Source organism: Ipomoea triloba, chromosome 8, assembly GCF_003576645.1.
Source record: "Ipomoea triloba cultivar NCNSP0323 chromosome 8, ASM357664v1".
In the NCBI taxonomy this organism is placed as follows: Eukaryota; Viridiplantae; Streptophyta; class Magnoliopsida; order Solanales; family Convolvulaceae; genus Ipomoea; species Ipomoea triloba.
In genome coordinates, this window is record NC_044923.1 from 9070461 (window position 1) to 9086736 (window position 16276).

A 16276-nucleotide genomic window follows, 5' to 3' on the forward strand; every position below is an offset into this window, starting at 1 on the left:
TCATAGTACTGTTCTAAAAATCTATCAACCAAATAATAACAATGACTTTGATACGCATTCCTTATAGCTAAACCTGCCAACCAAACACACCATTAATTTATTCGATTGGTTTTGTATTTTATTTAACAAAAGACATGTTAAGATCAAGCGCTTACCTCTCATGTCTCGAACGCGTGATCTGACTCTGATACCACTTGTACAATCAAGTGCTTACCACCCACGCTAAAAGCTATAGCTAGTAGCGTAAGCTCAACTATTTCCTTACTTATAAACTTCCATCACATTATTCGAGACAGGCTGGGTGTTGGACTTGGCCCTTGGAAACTTTACCTGCCTTTGCCCAACAATCTCCAGCCACCGGGTTCTAGATATGACCCCTTTACCGGTCCTGCCCAACAAGACATTTATTTTTCCAATTTTAATATATCTTTATGATTTATTTTATTGGCAGAGCCTACTTCTTGGTTTATTGAGTTAATTCCAGCAATGGTCCTCCGGCTATGTTGATTTTTCAAATTAGTCCCCGACTTTTAATTTGGACAATTTAAGTCCCTTGACTTTCAAATTCTTTCCAATGTTGGTCCTTTCGTCAGGGACTAATTAAAAGTCAGGGACTAATTTTGAAAAATCAACATAGTCGAAGTACCATGGTTGGAATTAACTTTTGGTTTATTTATGTACGTTATCAGAGATTTGCAGAGTAACAACTTGTATATGAATAGGATTCTTTTGGCTTTTCCTGGAAAGAACATGCATTTTTAAAACTGTCTGATTACTATCCTTAATTAGCTGATGTACGTACTATGTTTTTTGGTATGCATGTTTACCTCACATGCTCCAGATAAGATTAATAAAATTACAAAATATATATGAATTATATAAATCAGCAGTAATCTATTTGAAACTTATGCATTATAATATATAACTTTTCCTGCTTGTTTAGTATATATGAATAGGACTGTTTTGTCTTTTCCTATAGAGGGCATGCTTTCTTCACGATCTCTGTTTACTATTATTAAATTGTTTTTTAATTGGTATGCTGGCCGCCTGGCCGGTGTACTCACATGCTCCAGATAAGATTAATAAACTAAAAAATATATATATCAATTATTTAATCTGCAGAATATAACTATTACAACTTGTATATGAATAGGACTCTTTTGGCTTTTCCTAGAAAGAACATTCATATATAATATGCTTTTTGAATTGTTATGCAGGTGTACAGTAGTGCACTCACATGCTCCAGACAAGATTAATAAATATATGCGTGAGCACACTATGGAGACACTTCGATGCTAGTTTAAAGTTTAGTAGCTTAGTTCATCCTCGAACAGACGGGCAAACTGAGGTGACGAATCGCAATCAAGGAAACTTAATAATAAAATGTGTTTGTGGAGAACACGTGAAATAGTGGGATTTTGTGCTGGCATATAGGCTGAGTTTGCATACAATAACAATGTCTATTCATCCATAGGTCGATCACCATTCTCAGTGGTCTAGACGAAAGCAACCTATGCATGCAATCGATTTACTACTCTACCTGCCAAGATTGAATTCAGGTTCTTCGGCGGCAGAAAAATATGCTTAGCATATTACTAACGTCCAGAAAGTAATCAAGAAGTATGCTTACTAACGTCCAGAAAGTAATCAATGTCTATTCATAAGCTCAGCCCAAAGAAGTATGGACCTTTCAGAGTAATCAAGAAAATAAATAACAATGCTAAATTGCTAATGTGATTGATCTTCCAGATGGGTGGAATATTTCAAAAACCTTCCATGTTGTCGATATCTACAAATATTTTCGTAATAAACGTCCATTGTATTCCGGTGACTGGAATGTGAGTCATTTTCAGGCAAGGGAGAATGATGGAGTACGTGAAACGGTGAAAAGCATTTAAAGCAGGAATAATTATCAACATGCATGAAGTGGAAGAGTTTTCTCAGTATGGCGGCTTAGCATCCCAGAGTCTTTATTATCCTTAATATATGCAGTCTCCTTAACTTTTTTTTTTTTGTCTTTCCCATTGCTTTCATTTCATGCTTCTAATATTTTCTTTTCCTTTGGTCTCCTATTTAAATCATGCTATGTGTGAGAATAGCAATCAGTTGGTAAATTTGAATCTTTTGGAGTGTTATGTAATCAGTTTTTTATTTGAAGAACTTCTCTGTTTTCCATCGTTATTGTTCTACATCAGCATCACCGTACCCTAGCCTTACACCATACCTTATTCGAAATCATACACTTCTTCTTATAAGGACAACTAATATCCTCCATTGTAACTACTGTAGGAGTATCTAACCCAAGATTCTTAAACCCTTCTAGACTACATACAATATACTTTGATGGGTGAGTAGAAGTTAAATAATCAAAAGGAGAAGGCGGTCGACATGGGGTGACTTAAGACAGTAAGATCAGACCTAATTAATGGAGATCGACGGACCGTCAAAATGAGTCGGTCGGCTTAGCATGAATAGCCTTGATCGACCTGAGGGGCTCCGAGTCTACCATTAGTGGATTAACCCTGCCGCGAAGCTCGGCATGAGCCATTTGTGCCTGGAAAGGTAACAAAGTTAGACTAAATAAGCGAAGGAAGAGTGTTAATGGAAAAAAGATAATTACCTAATAGCTGTGAAACGTAGTTGACTGGAGAACCTAGATAGGGTTAGCATCCTCTAACGACTTCTGGTCCTTAGGGAAGATCACATGCTCTAACAAGTTGAACATGGGAAACTTCCCTTTGACGACACCGTCGTCAGAAGAGGCCTCCAGGCTAAGCTTGATCTTTTTGGAGGTGGTGGCGGTGGCCAAGTCAGAAGGCCGTTTGGAGCCGATGGTCTGCCGGCGAGGTTGTTGATTTGGAGAGGAAGTGACGGCGGCAGTTGGGCTTGCCCCAATAATCAAAGGGGCTGGAGGTCGGGGAGCCGTCAGAGACGGATTTGGAGCAGTGGAGGTGGAGGTTGGGGCTTTGCCCATGTCAGCAGCAGAAGTTCAGGATTTGAGACGAGCTTGGTGGCTTGCGCGGCGATCGGCCATCTCATCGAACGAGTCTTGGGAGTCAGAGGAAGAAGAAAAGGAGATTTCAACAGGGGCGTCTTGGTCCTCGTCACCAACTTTCGCATTGGCTTCTACTTCCGCAGCGGCTTCCTCGGAAGAGTTCTCAGAGTCGTCGTTCCCTAGAGGAGTATATGATCAGGAAAAGTATTTGGATAAAATAATATATGATCAGGCAGGCAACCTATGGTAGCCGCCCCCTCAAGTAACAAGCCGGCGCGATTGAGTGCCTTCAGACGAGACCAAAGTTTGGCTGGGACCGAATACATGCCCTTCAGCATGGCCACACGCTCGGCTGTCTCCGCATCGCAAGGCGCCTCTTGGTCACGCGGAAGAAAGAAAAAATCCAGATGGTAGGAAAGTGGAAGGCGTCAAGGGGAAGGGTAGGATGAACAAAAAAAAAACTCCCTATTCTACTTTTTCAAGGAGTCGGACAGACCGGTCAATATACGACAGCCTCTCCATTGGGAAATCTGAACGAATCCCAGGGCACGATTACCTAACTTCGAGACTCGGAAAAGTTGGTTGAAAATAAAAACAGTGGGAGGAAGACCGAGTGTGTCACACACGGTTAAGAAACATGTAAGGAAACAATGAGAGTTGAGGACTAGTTGCCTAAGGCGAATTCTGAAATAGCGAAAAAAGGTGAACATGAAGGGATGAAGGGGAACTCGGGATCCATAGCAGACCAACCTATAATGAATCCCGATAAAACCATTGTGAGGCGAGTTAGTGATGTATCTATCGCTAGCGGCCAAAATGGCAACCGAGGGCTCCAACAGCGACCTCATGAGATTGAGCCCTTCGGCAGAAAAAGTGGAGTTTTAGTCAACGCGGGGGGGGGGGTCTAAGGACTCAGATCGACCTTGAGCTCGAGCAAGGCTGGTTTGTGAAGATGTACCGGCGTCGGTCGGAGCTGGGTTCAGGGGATTAGCATAAGGGGCGCTGGCTGGAGCAACCGTCTCAGAAGTAGAAAGTTGAGGGGTTATGAGTAACCCCGGCACGAGTGCGAGAAGAGGAAGCCATGTGTAAAAGAGGAGAGAGAAGTTGATGGCCTACTTGAAAAAGAAGGAAATAGACGGTTGGTGAGGGAGGAGAAACGTTGGAAGGGCGGCGAAGAACGACTAGAACCAACGGAGACCAGACGAAAAACAAAGAGAAAAGGCGCCAATGGATCCTCTCTCCACCCCTTCAATTTAACTTTCAAAAGCCTAATTACACTATCATTGGCAGATGCATTATCAACTGTGATAGTAGAAACTTTGTTGATACCCCAATCAATCAAACAACTATCAAGTTCTCTTGCAATTGTTTCACCTTTATAATCAGAAATTGGTTTTAAACTGATAATTTTTCTATGCAATTGCAAGTTCAGATCAATATAATGAGCAGTGATAACCATATAACTGACAGTAGTAGTACTTGCAGTCCATATATCAGTAGTTAAACAAACTCTAGCACTAATCATGCTCTTCAGTAAAGCTTTTTCTTTCATATACAATTCAACTACATCTCTTGTGATTGTTCTTCTTGAAGGGATAATAAATCTTGGACAAACAACACTACAAAATTGTTTAAATCCATCTCCATCCACAAAATAAAAAGGCAATTCATCCAAAATAATCATCTTAACAGTTGCCCTTCTACAAGCTTCTTGATTAAACCCAATCGCCACAAGATTATTACTACCACCTTTAACAACATTTGCACTTTCATGTACTGTTAGATTTTTTTGAGTTGCACTATCAAGATGGTCCTTAAATGCACTACATCTTTGATTATGTGTTTTAAAGCTACTAGTGCCACTAGTTGTTGGACACTTAAACTCTTTATCACAATAATTACATTTATACTTATCCTTGTTGTCATCCAATCTAGTAAAGTAATTCCATACCTCAAACCTTAGAGCAGTTGGTTTTGGTGGAAGTTCACTTTTTGAACGTTTCCTTTTTTGCCCGATCGATGGTTCAATTGACTCATTTGGACTTGGAGTGTCTTGAATACAAGATGAAGAACCATCCATCTATATAGTTAATATTTGATAAAAAAAAAAGTTATTGAAAATTTATAAATTAAAACAGCAATGAAACTACTGAAATTGCGTTTTAGAATAAAATTCCAATGAACTGGAATGCTGGAATTGCTTTGGAATTAATTCCAGTCACTAGAATCGAATTCCAGTGAACTGGAATTCGATTCTAGTTTACTAGAAAAATTTCACTTCAGAATTTCATATTAAGAACCCTAAAATGAAGAACCCAAATAGGCAAATATTATACCTCAAATTTAAGAACACTAAGGGGGTGTTTGGTTATTGGCTTATAAGCCAAATTTTAGCTTATTTGACTAAGTTTAGCTTTTTGACCAACCAATAAGCTATTTTGAAGTGTTTGGTAAATGGCTTATTGGTCTTAGCTTATTGAGCCAATAAGCTGAAAATTGAAAAGCTAATGAATGTAGCTTTTTGTATCAGCTTATTGGGAATCATGTGTATATTGACTATTTTATCCTTTGAAATCAATGGGATTTACTTTTAAATAGGTGGTATGTTTGTTATTTTATAATAATAATAATAATAATAATAATAATAATAATAATAAACATAAACGGGTGATGAGTTTGTCATTTTTAATAATAATAATAATAATAGAAAATAAATACGTAATAAAAATTGTTTTAGAATACTCAATATAATTTAATAAGAGTTAAATAAACAAAAATAATTAACTTATGTCCTTAAAAAAGTATAGATAATATCCAAATTTTATAATTATTTATTAATAAGAGTTTATCTTCTTGTTATATTTAAAGGTCGAAATTATACAATACACTCATATCCTTAAATGTCATTTTACATTCAATCAGCTACTAGTAAACAGCTAATTTACCAAACAGTTTTTTATAACCAGCTAATACGACCAGCTGGTCAAACCAGTTAACGCAATCAGCCTTCAACTACTAGCTAAACCAACCAGCTATCAGCTATAAGCTATCAGCCGTTTGCCAAACACCCCCTAAATCAAGATGAAAAAAAAATTAAAAAACCTAGATCAAGAACGATTAAGAAAACCTAAATGAAGAATTCAAATATCATAATCATACATTCAGACCCTAAATTCAAGAACCCTAAGGCCTAAGTCAAGCTATAGGATAGTATAGAATATAAATTATAAACTACAAAAAAACTAAGGAAAAGATTACCCAGTCATCTATCAATGGCCGGTGTTCAACGGCGGTGCGGCGTGACAGCGGTCAGCGATGGTCAGCCGGAGACGTGGCCGGTGGCGGAGACGAAGAGGAGAAGCGTGAAGTGTGTGGCTGCGTGCGGTCTGAAGAGAGCCATAGAGGAACGGACGAAGTGACGAACGAAGACTTACTGACTTAGGGTTTGACTTAGCCTAATTTATTTATTTAATTTATATATATATATATATATATATATATATATATATATATATATATATATATATATATATATATATATATATATATATATATATATATATATATATATATANATATATATATATATATATATATATATATATATATATATATATATATATATATATATATATATGATGAGTTGTATTTTAGCGGGAGGTGGAAAGAGTGTAGGTGAATAAAACGGGAAGAAGTTCCCGAGTATCGTCTCAAGGAATGGTATAAAGGGTTTGGTAGACAAGGAATTAGACACAAGAGTTCCTATGTTTCAAAAGCTAGTCCTAACGCAAGGGTTGTATAGGTCATTCTAAGGATATATCGAACACTAAGACGAAAGGTGTTGTAAGCAAGTATTGGAAGGGAGGATTCGGACTAGTCTAGCATACATGCAACTCTTGATTTTCTAAGGTACTAGGGGTTTGAAAACGCTCAAAGGACTCACATGAGACAAGGTCACTCACACCACCGCCACTCTCGTGGTCAATGGACTCACTTCTTAGACCATAAAGTCATCCTTGTGAACCTTAGGCTAGAAGAGGCATTATGACAAACACGTTATGTGCCTCTTGCCTTCCTACTCCCTTTTCTCAAAGGTGAGAAGGAAAAGAGGTTGGTGAGTTCTCAAGCATTCCCTATTCTCATAGGTGAAAGCTTGCTACACTAACTCTCAAGTCCGATTGGCCTAATCGGAGTAGAGATCACACAAACATCCCAAACCGCTATCAAGATATCCAAAAAGCATCATTCTACCATAGATATATGACATGAGAGCTCAAGAACAACATGCATGTTCAACTAGTCCTAATCCACTAGGTAACTAGCCACACATCTCTAAACTAATCATCATCAAAGCAATTAAACAAATCTAAGCTATAAGGATTGAGATCTAAACACAACTCAAAGCACAATTCAAATCAACAAAGCAAATCACAACTCAAAATTGAAGAACAAGAGAAGAAATTGAAAGATTACTTGATTGTAAATGGAATTCTTCTACAAATCTTGATCAATTGCAAGTTGACGTCCACAATCTTCTCCAAATCTAGCTACTTGAAATGAAATGTGAATGGAATTGAAGTGGAATTGGGAGAGAATTTCAACCTAATTCTAGAGAGAGAAATTTTAGACTAGACTAATCTGGAAAAATGAATGGGATCCCCCTGAAAAATGCCCCAAATCTCTATTTAAATCGCGCCAAACCGCCAAATTGTTATGCTGTGGACGCGCGTCCGCTGCGCGTCCAGCGGGATTCTGTGCGCGGCTTCGAAACTTCGAAGAGATCTCGGAATCGGACGCGGGCGTCCGGCTCGCGTCCGCTGTGCGTCCTAAGCAGACATCGCAAACTTCAGAGAGGTGATTTTCGGACGCAGGGCGTCCAGTTCGCGTCCTTCCCGCGTCCTAAGCAGACATCGCAAACTTCTGCACGCCATTTTTCGGACGCGGGCGTTCGGGCTGCGTCCACCATGCGTCCGCAAGGGCTGCTTCGAACCTTGATGATCTGGGACGTGGACGCCTGGACGGATGGGCGTCCAAGGCGCGTCCGGGCCCTTCCTTTGCTTCAAACTTCACTCGTGAATCATTCTTTGAAATCCATGCCTTTTTCACCTTTTTGCACAACGTTTTTACCTACAAAATGATCAAACACGTGCGGACTAGGGTCCAATGGCACTAACAAGCATTTTAACGCAATTAAAGCTTAAATCAATCACAAAAGCTAGCAAGTACGTGCAATGTGACCCGAGAACGACCCTATAAGTGTAGCATCTTTTGCACTTATCAATATATATATATATATATATATATATATATATATATATATATATATATATATATATATATATATATATATATATATTGATATATATATATATATATATATATGGTCGCGTTCAAATGCGTACTGGCCGCCCAGGAGAGAAATGCGGACGAATCACAGCGCGCCACGTGTCCGGAATGTAGTTGCACCTAACGTTATAACTAGGTGCACATCATGTTATAACTAGGTGCACCCAGGTGCATAAATGTTAACAAGGTAAATTACTTGCACCTGCAAGTGAAAATAGGTGCACACGTGCAAGTAAAATGTACTACAAGTGCAAGTAAATTGTACAATGAGCATCAATACTAAGTGCACCTAATGTTATAACTAGGTGCACATAGGTGCACCCAGGTGCATAAATGTTAACAAGGTAAATTACTTGCACCTGCAAGTGAAAATAGGTGCACACGTGCAAGTAAAATGTACTACAAGTGCAAGTAAATTGTACAATGAGCATCAATACTAAGTGCACCTAATGTTATAAATAGGTGCACCTAATGCTATAACTAGGTGCACATAGGTTGCAACCAGGTGCATGAATGTTAACAAAGTAAATTACTTTGCACAAGTGCAAGTAAGATGTATTGCAGATGCAAGTAAAATGTATTACAGGTGCAAGCGAATTGTACGGTAAGCATCAATACTAAATGCACCTAATGTTATAACTAGGTGCACCTAGGTTGCACCTAGGTGCATGAATATTAACAAGGTAAATTACTTGCATTTGTAAGTGAAAGTATTTGCGAAAATAGGTGCATGAATATTAATAAGGTAAATTACTTGCATTTGTAAGTGAAAGTATTTGCGAAAATAGGTGCATGAATATTAATAAGGTAAATTACTTGCACTTGTTAGTGAAAATAGGTGCGAAAATAGGTGCACTTGTAAGTGAAACTAGGTGCACTTGTGAGTGAAACTAGGTGCACTTGTAAGTGAAACTAGGTGCACTAAAGTTCCAGTTATTTACGAAAATGCCACCGTGTCATTTTTTTTTAAATTGCATCTGATTCGTTGATCCGGACACGTGGACGGCTATGAAGCGTTCTCATTTCTTACCTGGGCGGCAGTTCGCATGGGAGTGCATCCCTATATATATATATATATATATATATATATATATATATATATGAAAATTGGAGAAATGAAAAACAAAACAAAAAATAGAAAACAAAGATNTGGAGAAATGAAAAACAAAACAAAAAATAGAAAACAAAGATCATAAAGTAAAAATACTTAAATCTTTTTAAAAAATTATGGTCCGTTTGGTTCATGTAAAATAATTGATGAGGAATGAAATTTAAATTCCATTGAAAAAAAATTACTTGGAAGATTAATTGTATTGTTTGGTTAGTGGGAAAATAAATTACTAGGAATATTGATTCTATTATTTGGTTAGGTTTGAATGGTAAGAAATAATGAGTATAAATATCAATATTTCCTTACACAATAATTATGAAAATAGAAAATAATAACATTTTTAATACAACTGACCCTATTACAGTGTATTATCTGTTCATCTATACTTTTTAAACATGTTAAAGCACAAAGAGTCAATATTGTCTCCACTGGAACTCGATCTCATGACCTCTCATGATCTCATGGCAAAATAATAATAATTTATATATTAAAATATTATAAATTTAAAATATATTAAATAATATAGCAATATTCAAATAATCATTATTTGATTACTTCCATATCCAAACTATACTTAATACAATAATCAAGTCATATGAGGGTAGTTTGGTCATACTAGGTTTACCTTTATTCCCAAATGCTACAGAAAAAAAAAATAAAAAAAACCCTAAGATGACCATTTTCTTCATATTTTCAGTAATTCAAATTCATTTGAAAAAAAAAATTCCATACACCAAACAAAGTATAAATTAATTTTCCTCCACTTCTTTTTTTTTTTTTTTTTGAAAAAATTTTCCTCCACTTCTTATAATTCTAATTCCTTGATCAATATTTTCTAACGAACCAACCATTCCATATTAAAAAAAAAAATTACGTGAACTCCCAAAATCTATTCCCACATTTTATTCCTCACACAAATTTTTACTTTAAATATTTGTATTGTGACCCTCAAAATGAAGATAACATATCAATGTTTATTATGTCAAAAAGTAAAAATGAAAGTAAAATTTGAGAATCTATGTACTCCTTTCGTCTCTAATTCTTTGTCACATTTACTTTTTGCATAATTTTTAATGCAACAAACAAATATTATTAATTTTTAATTTTACCCTTCAAAAGTAGGTGTTATTTGTACAAAGTATAATTGTATTTATCTCATTAATTGTCTAAAAATTTAAAAAAATTAAAATGGTAAATTGAGAAATGTAAAATAGTAATTATATTCAATTAAAAAAAAGACATTATTTTGGACAGATAAAATAAAATTAAGACGAATGAAATAATTAAACTCATCTACAAATTAATTAGCTAATCTATACTATTAATAAAAACAAAATCCTCAATTTTAACTTCCTGCCCAAAACACTCCTATACTATTAAGGTTTATGTAATGGCCCAAAACACTCCTATACTATTAAGGTTTGTGTAATGTTATAAAATATGGTAATACAATTCCTAGGATTTTAACTTCCTGCCCAAAACACTCCTATACTATTAAGGTTTGTGTAATGTTATAAAATAAGGTAATACAATTCCTAATAAAATAAAAAAAATAATCTCTCGTCAAGCCTTTTCAAGTTCATTTTGGGATTTAATTTGCACCCACATGCGCACAACAAAGCCTTTATGCTATACAATTCAATAATCCTTAGAAAGAATCTTGTATAAGTAGTGATGCAAACCCACTTCCCAAACCAATGTGGTACAAAAGCTACTTGAAAACTTTCTCTCCATTTTTCTAATTCAAATTGGTCAGCTTTGAGAACCAATTTCTCATTCACCCATTATCCGTTTTGAGTATACAATATATCAATCTTTTCGTCTAATTACAAAGAACTTGAATCCACTTTGACCCGACCCAAATCGAAAGTGGACCCACATATATTTGTAACACAATATAGCCACTAAAATGCCATTTTATGCTACTTTTTCTAACAGTTATTTGTCCAGAAAATATCAACGTTCGCTCTACGTACGGTCAGCCAACAATCACTCAACTGATTATCCAATTACTCCCAAGTGAATTTTTTTTCTAATATAGTTATACTTACTGAATATCAAAATATAAGTGTACCTCAAGATCTTGCAATAACTAACCGACAAATAATTAAATTAATGATATATAATGCAATGCAAATTATCTACATATTGCATTTATACACTTATTTTAGAACACTGAATTATTTGCTGGAATTCAAATAATGATAACATCAGAAAACATAATCGATCCAAAATATATCTTTAATTGCGCACTATATAATATTTGATGTTATATAAATATTATAATTTATATAATTATATATCGATGCAAATATTCTTAATATATTATAACAAATTCATTTTGTACATCACACGGGGTAAGTTAATAATAAAGTTAAAGTGTCACGTGACTACTAAAGCTAGCCGCCAATGGTTAAAAAAAAAAAAAAACAAAAACAAAAACAAACAAAAAACAAAAAGCTAGCCGCCTATGAATTCTAAAAGCTGAAGTGTCACGTGAACACTACTAGGCGTTTTCTTTTTTAATAATAATCGTAAAATAGTAATAGCAATTTTATGAAAGATATTTCACTTTTTGGCGTTTTAATTTTAAAATTATTTTAGTTTTTAATTTCAAGTCTTTAAAGTGTCATCACGAAAAATTATTTTAGAATTCATTGTGTAACTTGTTAGGGAAATTTAGAGTGAAAGTATATATCTTTTAAAGTCAAAATTATTTAACCAATCAATACTTAGGGTGCGTTTGGTTCACACATGGGAATCGGAATCGGAGTGAGTATTAAATATTTGGTAATGATAATGAGTTTTGGTGAAAGTATTTAGCATGTTTGGTAGTTGGGTGGAATGGGAATGATTGTTAATAGTTGGGGAAGAAAGGAGGAAGGGAGATGAAACTCTTATTTAATAAGGGTATGGGTTTACTCATTAATGGGTTATTCCAAACCCATAGTAGCATTCACAAAACCTATCAACCAAACACAATCAATCTCTTTCATACCCATTCTTTATGCCTAAACCCACCAACCAAACACACCCTTATAAGTTGTAACTATACAAGTAAAATATTGTTGTCTAGTAATTCCAAGTTCAACTTCATGTGGAAGTAATTTATTAACATTTTTAGTTTCAATCAATCAGTTATGAACAACGTAACCTGGTTTACCTCCTTATAGTCTTTTACTGACTACAATCACAATGCGGAATTTACCTAGTATACACTATCAGATAGTGGCTATGAGTTTCTCTCGTCACAAAAAATGTGTTAAAAACTATAGGCATAATCTCCTATGAGAACTTTCATGGGACATTATCTATATGAGGCGTTCTAATTTTTCATGAGTATTACACTTTTCTTCATATATAACTATTATAGTTTTCCTTATAAGTAACACTTCAACCTCTAAATATTATATTTTAATTTTAAAATATTACAATTTTCTTCAAAGGTATAACATTTTTCATAATAAGTATTACACTTTTCAATTCCCTTATAAATAATACTCCAATCAGTTTTCATGATTAGTATTATACTTTGCCTTGTAAGTATTATGTTTTCTCTGGTAAGTAATAATCAATTATTGTATCCGTGATTTACACTATTAAATTACGTTAAATACACATGGGCATTTTGTTCTATGCAATTCTAAGTGTAGTTAATTCATTTTCCCTTTTTTGGTTCTAGATTTATATGTGACATTTCACTTTTATACTAGTCCCTTTTTTTTTTTTCTAAAATTGAACATCCTCATTGGTCATAAGTACTCATAACATTATTGTGGTATACCTATTTTTTGTCCTCCGTCAATCAATATATTTAAATGGCATTAAAAATGACGTTATTAACCATTAAAAACCCTCATCTTTTTCTCTTCTTGGTAATAGAACAATTCAAAAGTTCTACATCTTTTACTTCATCATATACACCGATCATATATTCATTAATAACATAAATAATTCATATTTCATTCATAGCATAATGAAGCAAGAAATGTTAACAATACATAAATCTACTACAAAACCTAAAAAAATAAATAAATAAATAAATAAATAAAAAACAACTGAAAATACTACAAGTCTACTTCATTGCAAACCTTAACAACAAGTTTGGTAGTATTTTTTGTTCGCAAAAATATTGTTCCCGGGAATGAGCTATATATTCCTCTTGCAAGGGGAATAGCAATTTCAAGGGCCTCCATAGTATTAAGCTATTCTTGAGTTTTCAAGAAATGCCTAAATTTGTTATTTCCTACTTTACCCCCCTCCCCCCCCTCTCTCTCTCTCACCCCCTCCCCAAATTAAATCTAAAATTTGTTTAGCCTTTTTTCCTTCATATCACAACACTTAGCTTCTTTATCACCAATACAACACTTACCTTTCTTTCAGGTTCAAACTCCTCAGAAAGGTATTTTTCTAAACTTATATATATATATATATATAATAGAACTAGATTTTAACAAATACTCCATACGAAGTGAATGTAAATTTTGTGTAATTAGAATATGAATATTTTGTTTGATAACAAGTTACACATCATGATTTTTTCTTACAATATTGTAGCTGTTAACTAATATATATATATATATATATATATAAAAAACAAAATCCTCCAAAACGAAATCCTATTTCCCGCCCAAAATATTGTACATTAAAACAATTAAAACAATAAAATAATATTAAAAGTACAATAATATTAAAACACGAAATCATATAGCATCAAAACATTGTTATACATTAGGATTAGTACATTGTTATAATACTCCCTCCATTCGTATTAGTATACCTGCAGTCATCAATTAGAATCAACAATAAAATCTATATCTATCTATATCTATCTATAATCTATAATCTATCTATAATCTTTATCTTTATATATATATAAACAAAATCCTCACTTTAAGCTTCCCGCTCAAAATAGTCTTACAATATTTAGGATGCGATTATTTCCTATATTCCTATTCGTTGTACAATTCTACATTACAATTCCTATTGTATCACAATTCCTATCCTACTACAATTCTATCGTAATAAGATACAACCTTATATAAATCCCTAATCTAATCCTACAATTCTACAATGTTTTATTTTGTATTTATTGTTATGCATTTTTTATGTTGTTAGTATGATGCTTCTTCTTTTTTGAGTTATTTTAGCTTTTTGCTTGGTTTTTTAAATTTCATGATCTTCCTTAGGGAACTTGCATCCATTTACAAGCACATGTTCAAATTCAAAGATTTTGGATCGCCTAATCCTATATTGTGGACTTTAAAAGAGAAACGCAGAACGCAGTGCAATTATTCCAGACCTCCCCACTTTCAAATCTGCAAATTATGTTGTTGCGATCAAGATATTGTTTTATTTAATATTGCTTAATTGTATATTGTTTTATTTAATAGAAATAAAATCATGGTCATGTTTGGTCATATTGCTTTATTTTGTATTTATTGTTATGCATTTTTTATGTTGTTAGTATGATGCTTTTTTTTTTCTTTTTTTTCTTTTTGAGTTTTTTCAGCTTTTTGCTTGGTTTTTAAATTTCATGATCTTCCTTAAGGAACTTGCATTCATTTACAAACACATGTTCAAATTCAAAGATTTTGGATCGTTAAAGGCTCCCGGAGGAGTGGATAGCAATCAACTATTTGGTAAATTCTTCTTAAAATTTTGTACTATACTGGATGTGTTCTATACTGCACAAACTAATATTATTAATTAATTGGTAAAAAAATTAATAAAGTTTAATTGGTAACAAAATTTTATTTACCAAATTCTGAGAATAATTAAACCATTATAATTGTGAATAATGAAAACAAATTCGGCCTAATTTTATAAGAAAAATAATTTATTAATTATTATTTACACCAATAATAATAATTCAAATACGTATCTATACTTCTATATCTATACTACTAATAATAAATATAAAATAATCCTTTGTGAAATTCCCGTCCAAACAATAGCAAAGATAAAATTGAAAAGAAAACTGATTTTACTAATTGATTAAAAATATAAAAAGATATTCGAACGAAAAAAGAAATGGAAATTAGGCAAATTGGAAAGGAAAAGGACATTACTAATTGACTGGAAATTAATTTTAAAAAACTTTTGAAAAAGTTAATTACACTTTCCTTTTAAAAACTTTAAATTATTTAAACTTGAAAAGAATTAATTAAACATGGGTTGTTAGATTATTTATAATAATTACAATTAATTCATTCAAATATCGAGGAGGAAGAAAAAACTCAATGCGATACAGTGAACATGAATATACTTAAGTTATAAAAGTATACTTACACATATATTAGTGTAATTGACTATTAATAATTGCCTAATAATTATTATGATAATTAAACTAAACATTGGTCTTTGAATTTATTTTTATAATAATTATAATTAAATTATTTCTAAATTTTCCCATATTTATTTAGTAATAATATAATTACATAAGTCATATTACATATTGATCTTTTTAAGATAATTGTAGACAAACAAGTCATATATTATTCAATTAATTGAGTAATACTTTTTCATATGCACAAATCTTATAATCAAATAAATGTACATGTTCAATATTAAATTTTTTTTATAATTTTATCTTTATTTTTATTATTTAAATATATAATAAAAAATTTATTTGTGGATCGCACGGGTAATTGGACAATTAATTTCTCTAATTTAAGGAAAAGTAGAAAACATCAGAAAACATAATCGGTCCGACAAATTTCATCAATTGCGCTATATAATATTTGATGTTATAATTTATATAATTTTATATCGATCCAAATATTCTTAAAATATTATAGCAAATCTATTCCGTGCAACGCACG

At 33.1% G+C, this 16276-nt stretch overlaps 1 long non-coding RNA gene across 1 annotated transcript; it reads right to left on the reverse strand.

The window, feature by feature from the left end:
* Positions 1-2130: 2130 nt before the first annotated feature.
* Positions 2131-3311, reverse strand: LOC116026588. The gene is made up of 2 exons (XR_004099861.1): positions 2621-3311; positions 2131-2554 (listed from the first exon to the last, which is right to left on the reverse strand). It is a non-coding gene; the product is annotated as an uncharacterized LOC116026588 (long non-coding RNA).
* Positions 3312-16276: the final 12965 nt, after the last annotated feature.